Genomic DNA, 15,522 nt, shown 5'->3' with positions numbered 1-15,522 from the left:
ACGTGGAGGGGGATATCTGTTGTCAAGAGGATGCTGAGGAATGAGTATATTTGGAAAATACTTACAGAACCGACAAAGCAGTGACAAAGTTATACGTGGTATTCAGATGGCAAACATTGATGACATTGTAAAAGGTAATACTGAGAGGGTAAAAAAATAGTAAAGAAAGATAAATATCACATCTAGATTAAGATAGCTTAATAAATCAGTCTCTGTAAAATTGACAGAATTTTTCAGATTTATGGACAGAGAAGAGCTCTGAGTAATATTCTGTAGTAGGTGGAGACAGACTGGTTTTCTACAAGGACAATCAATATTATTGACGCTGCTAAGATCTATCTTTAGCGTACCTGTTACTAAGAAATACTATGTCCTTTAATTTAACTTCAGGAAAGGATATATACCTTCTTAGATCAGACATTTATTTCCGAAATTAAAAAAAAATGCATTGGGAGTTTAACATGAAAAATTCATAGAATGGATTCTTCCACCATGATTTTCTTTAATGGAATTCTAAATACTGATAATGAAATAAACTCCCACTGGTTCATGTGTCGGAGCACAGAATTTGCAGTGATCACCCCAAACTATTTAGGTTACTGTTTTCTTCTTTCACTATGACCTGCAACTATTTGCTGATAATAAGGAAAAACCTCCCCTGCATCATAGCTACAAATTAAAGCCACATCATGGAAAAAATTAAGATTCAGCAGTTTCCAAGGTTAGGTGATAAAAGTTAATTATATCCTAGTTTAGTGTTAATTATAAACTTTGATATAATAATCAGGGATTTACACTGTTTCTATTGTTAATTAACATTACTGAAAACCAACAGCAATGATAATTATTTTGTGAAGAGCAGTTTTTTTGGACATAACAAATGAGCAATAATGATCTGTCATTTTATTTCAGAAGTGCTTAGAGCTCATGGCAAGATATTTTGTGTTCACTTATTAGGAAACACGATCATTTGTTGCAAGTTAGGCCTTTGTAACTAGATAGTGAGCTATTTGGGCTAATCTTAACATTAGGAAGCATTTGTCTTAAATATACAAGAGGCAGGGTGAGGCCTACTTTCTACTCAAGCTTGGAGAGACAGCTAGGTTAAATTGAATCATGAAGGATGAAAGCTGACTAGTGAGGTAGTTATAGAAGTGTAACTGGAAGACTGCATTGTACTAATCCTGATCTTCCTCTTATTATCCTCTATTTCTATTATCCTGACAGTCACCCTACCTGGAAAATGGGGCCAGTGTGAGAACCTCACTCTCTTCTCTGGTCTCTAGAGTATTTATAAGGGTAAGGCACCCCTCTGACATATACAGATGACACCAGAATTTCCAGGAATATTAAACTTAGAGCATCTATTGGGCATCTGTGGGTTTAAAAGATGAATATCTGGGAGATGGGTACAATTTCTTCTAAACACATTAATTTGGGGGAGACAGTTGTCCTTCCTTTAAAGTAATTTCAACTATTACAGTGAGTTCTCTTGGTTTGTAATTTTTTTTAACAGTGATGTGAAAGAAGTGAGTGTACTTGTAAGTAATTTCTAATATATAAATAGGAAGATACATGATTACAGAACTACCTTAAGTTCTGTTATGGTTTCCTCTGGGAAAGGGGAAAATAGAGTGATACAATTTTCATATTAGTACAGGTAATTCCATTCAAAGTTTGTAGCCTGACATTGATCATTGGATCAAATATCAAAGACTAGTTTTTTTTGTTATTTCCATTCTCCTTTTTCATGTATGTACTTTTGGGACGTTAAGGCACTTCTCAGCTTTAGCTGCCCTATCTATGAAATGGAGATAAGATACCTATTTTAACTATGTCTCAGAGTTGTTGTAAGGCTCCAGCAAGTTAATGTATGGAAAAGTGGTTTATAATTTAAAGAGCATTAAAAATATGAGGTCCTATTTTTGTTAATACAAGATGGGTTTAGCTTTTTCTCTATTCTACACATTGCTTTAAGATGTTAATCTGATGAAAGATAAATTGGATGGTGTAAAACTTAGGGTAGTTAGCACAGTTTTTATATCCTTCTATTTATTGTGAGGCAAGTGATGTTCCATAGAAGAGATCCAGGGTCATTGCATTTTATAAAGGTGAGAACACATTGTAGAAGCATCATAAATATTAAACAGCCATATAAGATATTTGGAAATATCTATTTAAACATTTTGCTGTGCCTCTGAAATACCCCTTAGCATACTTTGAATAATTAATAGATGTTTTAAGAAAAATACTGACAGTAATGTGAAGCTCATTCATGTCTTTCAGAGCCTTTGGATTTCCTGGGGATAAATCAGTACAATTCTAAAGAAATGTATCCCTTTTCATTAAACAAAAAGAAAGTCATTCATGCAGTTTTCAATAAGTCATCATTCTGTAAATTAGAATATTTCATTTTTGTCCCAAGGTAAGGTTAATAGGGATGTGGCACGCAGAAAAAGAAAAAGCAACAATGACCAGTCACCCACTTATGCATGACACCACATGGAAGTGTGAGTTTAGTGGGATGACTTATCTTCTCTGGGAAGGTTTTTCACTGCTTACTGTGAGGATGACATTGAAGCTTAACAGAAAAGATCTATTTGATTTTCGGTGATCAAAAAGTCTTCCCTACCAGCTTCCACAAATAGGTATCAATTATATATTAGTGAAAGTGCCATTATTTAGTTATTGCTAAATTGCAAGTAATAAGAAATTTGACCAATGTAGCATAGACAGAAGCGATTTCAAGAGAGGAAGCAGCTTTTTCCAAAGGGGGGAAAAAGTGACCAGAGTGAATGCAGAAAGGCTTTAACTTCAAGCAAGTGACAATTTAATTATATACTATGGACGCTGAGGGGGCACCTGGGTGGTTCAGTCGGTTAAGCGTCTGCCTTCGGCTCAGGTCATGATCCCGGGGTCCTGGGATCGAGCCCTGTGTCAGGCTCTCTCCTCAGCGGGGAGCCTGCTTCTCCCTCTGTCTCTGCTTGCCTCTCCCTCTGCCTGTGCTCTCTGTTTCCCTCCCTCTCTCTGTCTCTCTGTCAAATAAATAAAATCATAAAAAAATACTGTGGACGCTGAGGAGATGAAGCTCTGGAATAACTGTCAGTGGTTGACATTTTAAATCCCTGTCTTTTGACCATAAAGTATTATAGTATTATGCCAGTACTAAATATAAGGCAGCTTATCTAAACTAAGATGTGGTTAGAGTCTCAAGGCCACAAATTAAGTGGTAGAATGTAAAGTGATAAAGAAATCAGCCCATTGTTTAGAGAGAATCTGAATTCTGTAGTTGGAGAAATGCAGGAAAGTGTCAACTAAGGAACCTTTAAGTGTTCCCTCCCCCAGGGCAAACACCCCCCTCCTCCCCACTGTCCTAATGTTTTACTGGATACTTACCAGGAGCTCTGTACTTGTGTTATTGGTTCTCTTTCAAATAATCTTTCGAAGTTTGCTTACTTATGACCTACACAATTCCAGCCTTCCTTGTCCTGCTGAGTACTCCAAAGCTCCTCTCCTGGTCTGAGTCTGAGGAGAGATCCCTTCCACTGCTGACCACAACACGAGTATTAGAATGAATCTTAGGCCATCTGTCTGTGGGAAATGAAATCTGTGATTTTGGTGTGTTAAGGATTGGCATTTAGGATTGGCATGTGATGGGTCCAAGCCTCTGACTGGAATAATTGATCCCCCATTCTTTCCTACAGTGCAATTTCATTTTTTAAAAGATGATGGTATAGTTTATTATTTTAATAGCTTTATTGAGATATAACTGATATACAAAAAACTGCACATATTTAATGTATATAATTTGATAAGCTTGGATATATGCATACACCCATGATACCATCTTCACAATCACAGTGATTGACCTTTCCATCAGTTCCAAATTTCTCCCATACCCATTCCCCCTTTTTTGGTTATAAAAAAACACTCGATAGATCTGGTCTCTTTGTATGCAATTTCTTTTCTTAATAAACTCTTTTATTTTGGAATAATTGCAGATTTACAGAAAAGTTGCAAAGACAGTACAGACAGTGCTCACATACCTTTCACTCCGTTTCCTTAATGTTGACATCTTACATAACCTTCCATATTACATGGATTACAACGCTAAGAAATTAACATTGATGGATCTCTATTAATGAACCGTGGTTTACAGACTTTATTCAAGTTTCACCAGTGTTTTCACTAATGTCTTCTTCTGTTCTAGGATCAGAGGGATGCTTTTAAAACTTAAGTTGCATGATGTGTTTCCCCTGCTCAAAATTCAACAGTGGCTCAAAGTCAAAGCCAACATCACACAATGTTCTACATCATCTTTTCTCCCCCAGCCAGTTACCCTTCTGGCGTCTCCTCAACTCCTCTGCTTCCAGCCCCTCTGGGTCCCCATGCTGCATTTACAGTTGACCTTCTTGCTGTTCTCTATACCAGGCACACTCCTGCCTCAGGCCTTTGCACTGATGCTTCCCTCTGCCTGTGGCACTCTTCCTTAGAAATTTCTATGGCCGAAACAAACTGAGGGTTCTAGAGGGGAGGCGGGTAGGGGGATGGGTTAGCCTGGTGATGGGTATTAAAGAGGGCACGTTCTGCATGGAGCACTGGGCGTTATACGCAAACAATGAATCATGGAACACTACCTCAAAAACTAATGATGTAATGTACGGTGATTAACATAACAATAAAATAAAATTTAAAAAAATTCTATGGCCAACTCTCTCATATCCTTCAAGTCTTTGCTTAAATGTCACTTTATCAGGGATGCCCAACCCAACTTCCAATCCTTCCCTACCGTGCATGCCCCATTCCTATTCTTTTTAAAATTTAAACAAACATTCTATTTTAGAATAGGTTTCGATTCAAGAAAAAAGTTGCAAAAACAGTACAGACAGTTCCCGTATACCCTACACCCTGTCCTTAACGTGTTACGTTACTGTGGTATACCAGTTACAACTAAGAATGCAACATTGGTAAATTCCATACTTTATTTGGATTTTATTAGTTTTTCTTAATGCCCTTTGCCTCTTCCAGGATCACATCAAGGATACTGCATTACATTTAGTCATGTCTCCTTAGTCTCCTCTGATAGATGACAGTTCCTCAGATTTTCTTTGTTTTTTATGACCTTGACAGATTTGAAAAAATGCTCGTCAGATATTTGGTGGATTGCCGCTCAGATTGGGCTTGTCTGATATTTTTCTCATGGTCAGATAGGGATTATGGGTTTGGGGGGAGAAAAACCACTGAGGTCAAGTGTCATTTTCATTCCATCATATCAAGGGAACGTACTGTTAAGATGACTTAGCACTGTTGACATTGACCTTGATAGCTGGTTGAGATAGCATTTGTCGGGTTTTTCTACTGTACGGTTCCTCATTTACCCTTTCTTCATACTGCACTCTTTGGAAGGAAGTCATTATGTGCAGCCCCCACTTAAGGAGTACAGATTTACGTTCCACCTCCTTGAGGGCAGAGTATCTATATGGAAATTATTTGGGATTCTTCTACATGGGAGATATGTGTATTCTCCATTTACTCATCTGTTCAATCCTTTATTTATATCCATATGGACTAAAGGAAATTTATTTTATATTTGAGGTCACAATCCAGTGCTACTTTGTTTCTTTTGTTGCTCAAGTTTTTCCAGCTTTGGCCACTGTGAGCTCTTTTTCTTAGCTCCTGTGTCATGCCCAGTACCTTTGTTTTATAAGAACGCCCTTACTTTCTGGCACTAAAAGATGCTCCAGGCTCATCTTGTACATTCTGTCCCTCTGTCCGAAAATGAGCCATTTCTTCAAGAAGTTCTTGTTCTTTTTATCAGAGAATGGTATTAGAAACCAAGATCTGGATGCTGATTTTGTTCATTGCTACTGAGATATAATTGCTTCTAGGCCCTCTTGGTGAACAAAACTAAAACTATATGTATACTTTATTTTCATCATTGTTTTGTAGTTTTCCATATATAGATCTTATACATATTTTGTTAATTTTATACCTAAGTACTTTTTTGGTGTTACTATAAATGATACACATATATATTTTTTTTTAAATTTCAAATTCCATTTGTTTTTTGCTATTGGGAAAGCTATTGACTTTTGCATATTTACCTTGTGTCCTGTGCCCTTCCTAAGGCTTGCCTCTTAATTCCAAAAAACCAGGAGGTTTTTTTTAGGGGGCGGGGGGTTGTTGTTGTTTTTGTTTGGTAGGTTCTTTGGGGTTTTCTCAGTAGATGTTCACCTCATCTGCAAATAAAGGCAGTTTTATTTCTTCCTCTCCAGTTTGTATAACTTTTAGTTATTTCTCTTGCCTTATTGCACTAGATAGTATTTCCAGTAACATGCTGAATAAGAGTCGTAAAGGAGGATATCCTTGCCCTGTGCCTGACCTAAGGGAGAAAAGCATTTAGTCTCTCACCATTAAGCATGTTAGCTCTAAGTTTTTCATACCTGCCCTATAGTACATTAAGAAAATTCCCTTCCACTCCTAGGATTTTGAAAGTTTTTATGATGAATGGCTATTGCATGTTATTTAATACTTTTCTGCATCTATGGGTGTGACCATGTGATATTTTTATTAGCTTGTTAATGTGGTCAAATAAATTGATTGATGAGGTTTAAACCAGCAGGACATCCTGGGATGAACCCTCCCAGGCCGTGTATGTAATTCCTTTTATACATTATTAAGTTTAATTTGCTAATATTTTATGGAAGATTTTTCATCTATAGTCATAGGATATAATTGTTGTTTTCTTGCATGTCTTTCTCTGGTTTTAGATTACTGCTGGCCTCAGAAAATGAGTTGCAAAGTATTCTCTCCTTTTCTACTTTCTGAAAAAGATTGTGTAGTTTTGGAATTACTTCTTCTTTAAAGGTTTGGTAGGGTTCACCAGTTAAATCATCTGGGCCTGGTATTTTTCTTTGGAATATTTTTAGCTACTAATTCAATCTGTTTGATAGACACAAGTTTATTTAGGCTATCTTTTTCTCCTTTTTAAAAAAGATTTTATTTATTTATTTGACAGACACAGCGAGAGAGGGAACACAAGCGGGGGGAGTGGGAGAGGGAGAAGCAGGCTTCCCACTGAGCAGAGAGCCTGATGTGGGGCTCAATCCCAGGACCCTGGGATCATGACCTGAGCTGAAGGCAGATGCTTGACGACTGAGCCACCCAGGTGCCCTTCTTTTTCTCCTTAAATGAAGTTTGGTTGTTTGTGTCTTTCAAGGAATTGGTCTGTTTTGTCTAAGTTACTGAATTTATGGGCATAGTGTTGTTCATAGTATTCTCTTATCATCCTTAGTATCTTCTTCTTTTTTTTTTGTTTTTGTTTTTGTTTTTATTTATTTATTTGAGACAGAGAGAATGAGAGAGAGAGAGCACATGAGAGGGGGGAGGGTCAGAGGCAGAAGCAGGCTCCCTGCCGAGCAGGGAACCCGATGCGGGACTCGATCCCGGGACTCCAGGATCATGACCTGAGCCGAAGGCAATCGCTTAACCAACTGAGCCACCCAGGCGCCCCTTAGTATCTTCTTCTTATCCTTTTAATGTTCTGGGATCAGTAGTGATGACCTTTCTTTTATTAGATATTGGTATTTGTATCTTTGCTCTTTTTAATTTTCTTCGGTTGGCCTTGTTGCTAGAGTTTTATAAATTTTATTGGTCTTTGCTTTAAAAAATTTGTCTTTCTCTTTAGTTTTCTGCAGTTTGAATACCATAATGGTAGAGGGGAGAGAGAGAGAGTGTGTGTGTGTGTGGTATGTCCTCTTTGGTGTTCTCTGAACCTCTTTGATCTTTAGTTTGGTGTTTGTCAGTAATTTTAGAAAATTTTCAGCCATTATTACTTCAGCTGTTGATTCTGCTTCATTTACTCTTCTTCTAATGTTGCAATTTTGCATGTTTTATTTTTATTTATTTATTTTTTTAAAGGTTTTATTTATTAGAGAGAGCACAAGGAGGGGGAGCGGCAGGCAGAGGGAGAAGCAGGCTCCCCGCTGAGCAAGGAGCTCGATCACAGGACCCCGGGATCATGACCTGGGGACCATCACCCCCAGTTTTGCATCTGTTACACTGTTTCATATAGTCCCACAATTCTTAGATGTCTCTTCTTTTTTCACATTTTTTCCTCTTTGTGTTTCAGTTTAGAAAATTTTTATTGACTTGTCTTCAAGATCACTGTTTCCATCTTCAGCCTTGTCAAAGTCTAATCAAAGAAATTCCTAGGGGCGCCTGGGTGGCTCAGTCATTAAGCGTCTGCCTTCGGCTCAGGTCATGATTCCGGGGTCCTGGGATTGAGCCCCGCATCGGGCTCCCTGCTTGGCCGGAAACCTGCTTCTCCCTCTCCCACTCCCCCTGCTTATGCTCTCTCTCTCTCTCTTTCTTTCTCTGTCAAATAAGTAAATAAAATCTTTAAAAAAAAAAAAAAAGAAATTCCTAGAAGGAATTTTTCTTTTCTGTTACTGTGGGAGTTTTGTTTGTTTCTATAATTTCCTCTTGGTACTTTCTCATAGTTACTATCTTTTTGCTGACATCTGGTTTTGCATGATAACCACCTTTTTCATGAGAGGCTTAACACATTCATCTTAGTTATTTTAAATTCTCTGATAATTCCAACATTGGTGTCATATCTGAATCTGGTTTGCTGATTGCTTTGTGTCTTCAGACTGTTTTTTGTTTGTTTTTGCCTTTGGCATGCCTTACAATATTTTTCTGGAAGCAAGGCGTGTGGTATAGTGTGTTAAATACTGAGTTAAATAGATCTTCAGTATGAGGATTTATTTTAATCTGGCCAGTAGTTGGGTTGTGTTTGGTGTTTGTTGTAGTTATGGGTACGAGAGGTTTCACATTCCTCCAGTGTCCTCTCTCTCCAGCTCCCCTTTTGCCTTAAGGGATTCTTCCCTTTGTACTACTCGTCAGAGAGAGTGTGTCTCTGTTGTCCCAGCTGTGATCCACTATTATTGTTCCTGGAGACATTATTGTGGTAGGGATGGGGTGTAGGTAAGGGGAGGCTTCCTCTAATCATCTGATTAAATTCTAGTTCAAGGATGGACCATGGGCCTGTGTTTCTGTCCCTTTTTTAGGCGTAGAACTTTTTCATCCCATGCCCTCTAATCCTTCCCCTACCACAGGACATTGCTTGTCCTCCAGTGTCCCCAGTCTGTGTAACTGAGATCCTCTCCCCTGGACATTTAACCTTGTAGTTTTTTTCTTTAATGACACAGGGCGGCTATGGCAGAGTGGAGCTCCCTTCCCCCAGCTTGATTGGGATTTCCCTCATGCCAGCTATCAACGTCAGACCTCTTGGAGATTAAACCTTTTGTTCCCTAAGAGAGAAGGGTCCAGATGGATTTTCACAATGGCTACTCCTCTTCCTCTCCACCAGCTGGGGCCATGTAGTGGAGTGAGCTTTCTCAGGAGTCTTGATTCTGTGACAGCCTGGTGGGTTCCCATAGGGAAAACCTATAAAAGTGTGGGTCCCTCCCTGGGACTTTGGCTCTCAGGAGCTTCTCACTCTCGTGATAGTCCACACTCCGCCTCCAGCAGTTCATCGAGTTTTCTAGTTTATTGGACCTTCCAGCTTAAATGGCTTCTGGTCCAGATAATTATATGCCTGAGTTGTCTTCCTGGAGGAGCCCATCTCTTTAGATTTGGGGATGGTAGTTTGGCCTGCAGTCTCAGTTCTCTGAGGTGTTGACGAAAAGTTGTTGCTAGTCAGCTTGTCCAGCTTTTCCTTGTTGTAAGGACAGGAATTGTGGCTTCTAAGCTCTTCATATGTTTGAACTGAAACCAAAGTTCCTGCGATGAAGTTTTAAGAAATGATGGCCTCTTATTTTTGAATTATTAATCCACGATTACTTGTCTTCTAATTCAGATTCTACTGTCTTCTAAGATTCAAACATTCATCATTCCAAACCACAGTATATAACATCCATCAAATATTTACCCATCATCGAATTAGTGGTTCATTATTACTTAAGTTGAGAATTGAAATGGATTTAGAGATTATTTCCCCATCCCTTTTGTGTCAGATTATTTCCCCAATCCCTTTCATGTTAGAGATTTTCAAATTGATTTGGCTCTATCACCCACTAAAGGTCATTCAGAGTTTGTGACAGAGCTGAAAGTCTGATTTACTTCCTGGTTTCTTTACTGTATGGATGATTGAAAAGCACATCACCTGCCCTCCCATTTATCCCCAGAAGCTGTCATTCTAAACATATCTATGTTTAACAGCTGTATCAGCCTTCTCTTGCACATAGTAGTTACTTTAATAATGACATCTTACCTTCAGATAAAGACACTTTTATATATATTTTTGATGCTTTTTATAATCCAGTTGTACGGAATTATTATTTTCAATGAGTTTCGAATTCCTGTTGGTATTCACAGAAGGTGAATGATTTGTCTAAACACATGAGGCTGAAACTGAGGAAAACGTCAGGACTAAAACTCAGTTCTCATAGTTTTAACCTGCATGCGGACTCTTTTCCACTTGAGAAACCAAGCTGCCTTTCGCACAGTGCTGACAATCTGATATCACTGCCCACATTATTCTTAGTACAAAAGAATGCACACCTCCCTCTCAGCTTCACAAAGTGTGCTCCCCAGAACAACCTCCTGCACAAAAGGAGTGCTCAAAACTGTTGTCCATTGATCAGCTACACCTTTCCTGTGCTGTGACTTTTCAGGACTGCGCTGTTCAACGCAACAGGAACAAGCAGGAACAGATTTTGTAACATTTAATATTTTGGGGCTTTCCTGGAGTTATAGGTGAATATTTATTGGAATTCACTATGTGTGTTAAGTTTTTTGTTTGTTTGTTTCACAGTTTGGACAGAATTACATTTCCTTTTTGTCCTCCCAACGTATTATTTGCTCTTCTACCATATGTTTGCTATCTCTATTTTGAATTGTGGTTAATTGTGCACACAGTACTTTTCCATGACTGGAAACACTTTAAAAGGTGCTTCATGTCATATTCATCTTCGTATCTGTAGGGCTTAATAAAGAGGCTTACTCAGCATGAGTATTCACTAGTGCTGTGGCTTTGGGAAAAATGTATTGGTTTGTATTATACTTAGTAGATTCTGTTAGGTTCTAATTCTCAAAAAGATGCTTCTGACAGTGCAAGACCCTTTCAGCCTTAAATGCTCCAGTCAATTTCTGCCTGGGTAAACTCGAGTGCAGTAGAGAGAGAGAAAAACAAAAAAAGTATAGAAATCTTAAAAGTCTAGTTTCTTGTATACCCCACCCAAAGACTTGGGGGTAGTTAGGGTAAATTAACCAAAGCACATATTCAAAGAATTCCCATTGGATTCTCTCGATTCTGCTTTAAGACTTTTTTTCTCTTTCCAGCTCACACTATCCCTTGCCTTATCTACTCTCATCTGATAAAATACTGCAACTAAGTAGTCTTATTAATTTTATGCCCCCCCACCCCCTAAAATATGTGACCACTTTTAACTTCACACCTTACCTATATGGAGTGGACTATTGTCGAACCGAGGTTTTCATACTAATTCAGGGAAGAGCAGCTGGAAGTCTCAATGCTCTCTGCAGAACACCATGGCATTTTCTTCTACTAAATTCCATTATAGGGATTACAATAATTTCACTTTCTTAAAATAGGACTCTACACACATAGCACGTGTGAAAAGTGTTATTGGATATATTTTGAAGAAATTCTGTTTTCCCAAAGTTTTGCCATTGATATACGTTCATTATTTTTCCATTTTTCACCTCCCTTTGTAGTATGTTGCACATCTCCACCATACTATATAAGGGAGCGGAGTTACTTGGCTTGCCCCCTCCGCTTGTCATCCAAGTCTGCTCATTTTAGGAATCCCTATGTACAGCAGTTCTTTAACTCAATATTTATTTAGCCCTGGACGGTGAATTTTTTACACACACACACAACTATACAACTTTATATGAATGTGAATGATATATATTCATACAAGGATTTTTAATGCATTCTTTTTTCTTTTGATTTTTGTTTGCTTTTCCTTTTCTCTTCTCTTTTTTGCCCCATATATTCTCCCAGAAAGTAACCCATGTTAACAACTTTGAATCCTTTATTTTTATCTCCACTAACCTTAGCATGTATGTATGTATGTATGTGTACACACACACGCGCACACACACACACACACACACACACTGCTATAGGAATTTTGTTTCATTGTTTTAGAAAAATTAGGACCGTACTTTCCAAAGTTTTCTGCAACTTGGATTTCTCACTCATCATTTACCTTGTAGAGTCTCTTCCTTGCTGACTGGTCCAACTCTAATTCATTATTTTAAAATATTTATTCCCTGCATGAAGTACATGATTGTGGATATACAACAGTTCCTCAATTTATGTCATTTAGTTTGTTTTCAACATTAAAATAAGCATTAAACTTTATATATATTTCAGTGTTATACATGTTTATATGTTATATATGTTTGTTATATAGTTTTATAATATTAAAGTTATTATATATAAAAAATCTCCTAAATCATAAAAGAAGGGCTTTTATTTCTGTGGGGGAGATTTCCAGAAGTGGGCCAAAGTGAATGGAATTTTAACTTTTAATAGATTGTTATGGGTTGAATTGTGTCCCGTAAAAAATACATTGAATTCATAACCTGTCTTTGCAGATGTAATCAAAATAAGATGAAGTCATACTGCATTTAGGGCGGGCCCTCTTCCATTGACTTCTGTCCTTATAAGAAGAGGAACATTTGGACACAGACACACAGAGGGGGCCCTGTGAAGCTGGGGGCAGAAATTGGAGTGATCTACCCACAAGCCAAGGAACATCAAGGTTTGCCAGCAGCCCCTAGGACCAAGGAGGTCTTGTGAGGCCCTGCGGACACCTTGATTTCAGACTTCAAGCCGCCAGAACCGTGAGACAATACAGTTCTGTTTTTTTTTAAGTCTGTTTATGTTGTTTGTGGGACTTTGTTATAGCAAACCGAGGAAACTAACACATACATGTTGCAAGAGTAGCGTCCCTAAAGACAGGTGTTCTTATTTCCTAATTTATCAGGGCACTTGTTTCAGTGACTATCATTTAGTATATATTTGTTGGTGGTTTTTGGTAAGAAGTCTACCATTAGTAGTTTCCCTTTATTCCTGTTCTATGTGCTACTTTTATTAATAAGGCTCTGAATTTTACCAAATAATTAACATTTATTGTTATTATCATGAGGCTTTCCTACTTTGCTTTTTGATAGAATGGATTCTCTTTATATTTTTTTCAGATAATTTTCCCATCCTTACGTTTAGAATAAGCCCTACCTGGAAATAATGTGCTAGTCTTCTGACTTTATATCCTAATATTTTATTTTGAATGCTTCGTGTCTATTCATAAGTGATGGTGGGCTGTGCTTTTAACTGTTGTTATCAGGTTTAGCATTAAAGTCTTGTTGGCTTCGTAAAATGCATTAGAGAGCTTTTCATATTTTTCTATTCAGTTGGAATACTTTAGATTACATTAAAATTAACCTTTTTTTCCCCTTAATATCATAGAGAACTCACCTATAAACCACTCTGGTTCTTGTGACTTTTTTTTTTTTTTTAACAAAAATGATCACTTGAAAACATTTAAACTTCTATTAAAGTAGGAAGTATTATATAATGAACCTCTTCATACCCATACCCAGCTTTAACTCAAGTTGGAACTTTAGTTGGCAGGGAAACTGAAGCACTAAGCAATGATTTGTGATTTTTAAAATAAGTTTTGTGATACCAGTGGATTTCAACTCCTTTCCCAAAGCTAGACATTTTACCCAAGTTATAAAGTTGAAATAATCTGTTACTTCCCCACTTGTCTTCTCAAGTAAATTCATCAAACATTAATTGAGGGTAGTAGAATGCTACACCCTGCCTTCAGAGGGTGGGGACTAAAGGCTTGAACTGGGCTAAGGTCCCAGCTCATTGAGTCTCAGTTTCCTCATCTGCTCTGTGGGATGGTGGTGAGGATTAGGTGAAATACTACCTAGAAGACACAGAAGGGGGCTGCTGTGGGTTCTCACACAGATAACTGCTTTAGGACCGAGGCACTCGCTCTTACAGCTGCTAGCAGTTGGCTGCCGATGGCTCACAGATGAATCCTTCTTTGGGACTTGTCCTCACCTGAAAGGAACTGCACCGAACAAGGTTGTGCCCCATCTTGAGCGTCAGCACAGGGCCAAAAGTTGTTCAGTTTTGTCTGGCTCCCCTGCGTCCATGCAAGTCACCTCTGAAGGGCCATCCAGCCTCCAAGCTCCCTGTGGCGTTGGCCGTGGCCCCTCTGTGTAGCTGCTATGCCCGAATTCTCTTGCTGCCCGGTCCTGTTTCCTTCAGCCCCTCACAGGAGTTGGTAAGCAGAGACTCTCCAGTAAGACTGCTGCATGCAACTTCGGCCTCAGTCTGTTTCTGAGGGAGTGTAGCCCAAGACGGTGCTTCAAACAGGGCCTGGTAAGCATTCAATAAATGCTGTTACTGTGAACGGCTATTGTAATTATCATAGATCTCAGGTAATGCTGAACCTTTCCTGCTGACCTCAGAAAGTCTGCCCAGTCGTGTAGCGGTGGGACTCACTCTCTCTCCACTGCAATCACATTCACTTCGGCGGGTGCTCTGGGGCCCGACTCGGAGCAGAGTGATGACGTTAAGAAGTTTGCCAGCTCCTAACGTAGAGAGGATTTCTGCACCTGAGCAGAATAATGGCATTTGTTGCGTAACACCGTCACATACCTACCAGGAAGCAGTAGAATTGGGCATTTGTGTTTCGTAATTCAGTGTTCAATATGTTGTGGGCTATGTTGGTGCAAGCCGGCAGACAAAACTCCTTTGATGCCAAAAGTTAAAGGGAAAGAATCATATGGAGTTAAAATATTGAGAAAATATTGATTAACATTTTCTACAATTCTGATTTAGTCATGAACCTCCTCAGTCTGGCTTATGGGAGCCTACACTGAAATCTGTGTGTGTGTGGGTGTGGAACATGGCCCTATGTGGGTAAGTGCAGACTATTTGAGATATATAAGCAGATAGACTTCATTCAACATATGTAAATCAAGGAAGTGAATCAGTCAATTATGTGACTATTGTGGATAATTGAAGATGGCGATAGTGCCTAAATTTGGTATGGGGAGGTGGAGTATTTTTAGTAATTTGACGTTTTTTTTTTCCTAAACTGCCTACAGAGCAGATTTAACATCTATCTCAAAATACTCTCAACAGTAATTTACAGAAGTGTCAGAAAAACCTGATAGGCTAACATATTGGCATCAACATGATTCTTTAATTTTATTATTATTATTTTATTTAATTTTTAAATTTAAACTCTTAACTCATCACCATGGAGCTATGTGGTCCAATTATTCTCTGGGCAGTGATCAGAGGGTCTTTTGTCTACAGCACTTCTTTGTGCTGAAAGGAGAATGTACAATACACACGAGAGCACTTTTCTTACATCCTTTTGGAAACTCATTATTAAAGTTTGGTTGTCTATTCCTCACACTTGTGCTGGCATTTAATGGTTTAATTATGTTACTGAT

At 38.4% G+C, this 15,522-nt stretch overlaps 1 long non-coding RNA gene across 1 annotated transcript in view; it reads left to right on the top strand.

Moving 5' to 3' along the window:
• LOC145717875 (uncharacterized) overlaps positions 1-15,283 on the top strand; it is a 117,772-nt gene extending 102,489 nt beyond the window's left edge. The window contains exon 4 of the long non-coding RNA XR_014141363.1: positions 12,634-15,283. This is a non-coding gene — a long non-coding RNA (uncharacterized LOC145717875). The remainder of the gene's footprint in view (positions 1-12,633) is intronic.
• Positions 15,284-15,522: the final 239 nt, after the last annotated feature.

The sequence above is a fragment of the Leptonychotes weddellii genome, chromosome X (genome assembly GCF_054177405.1).
Source record: "Leptonychotes weddellii isolate Sample4059 chromosome X, ASM5417740v2, whole genome shotgun sequence".
Classification (NCBI taxonomy): domain Eukaryota; kingdom Metazoa; phylum Chordata; class Mammalia; order Carnivora; family Phocidae; genus Leptonychotes; species Leptonychotes weddellii.
Note: the sequence above shows the minus strand (reverse complement) of the source record. Positions and strands in the feature narration are given on the sequence as shown.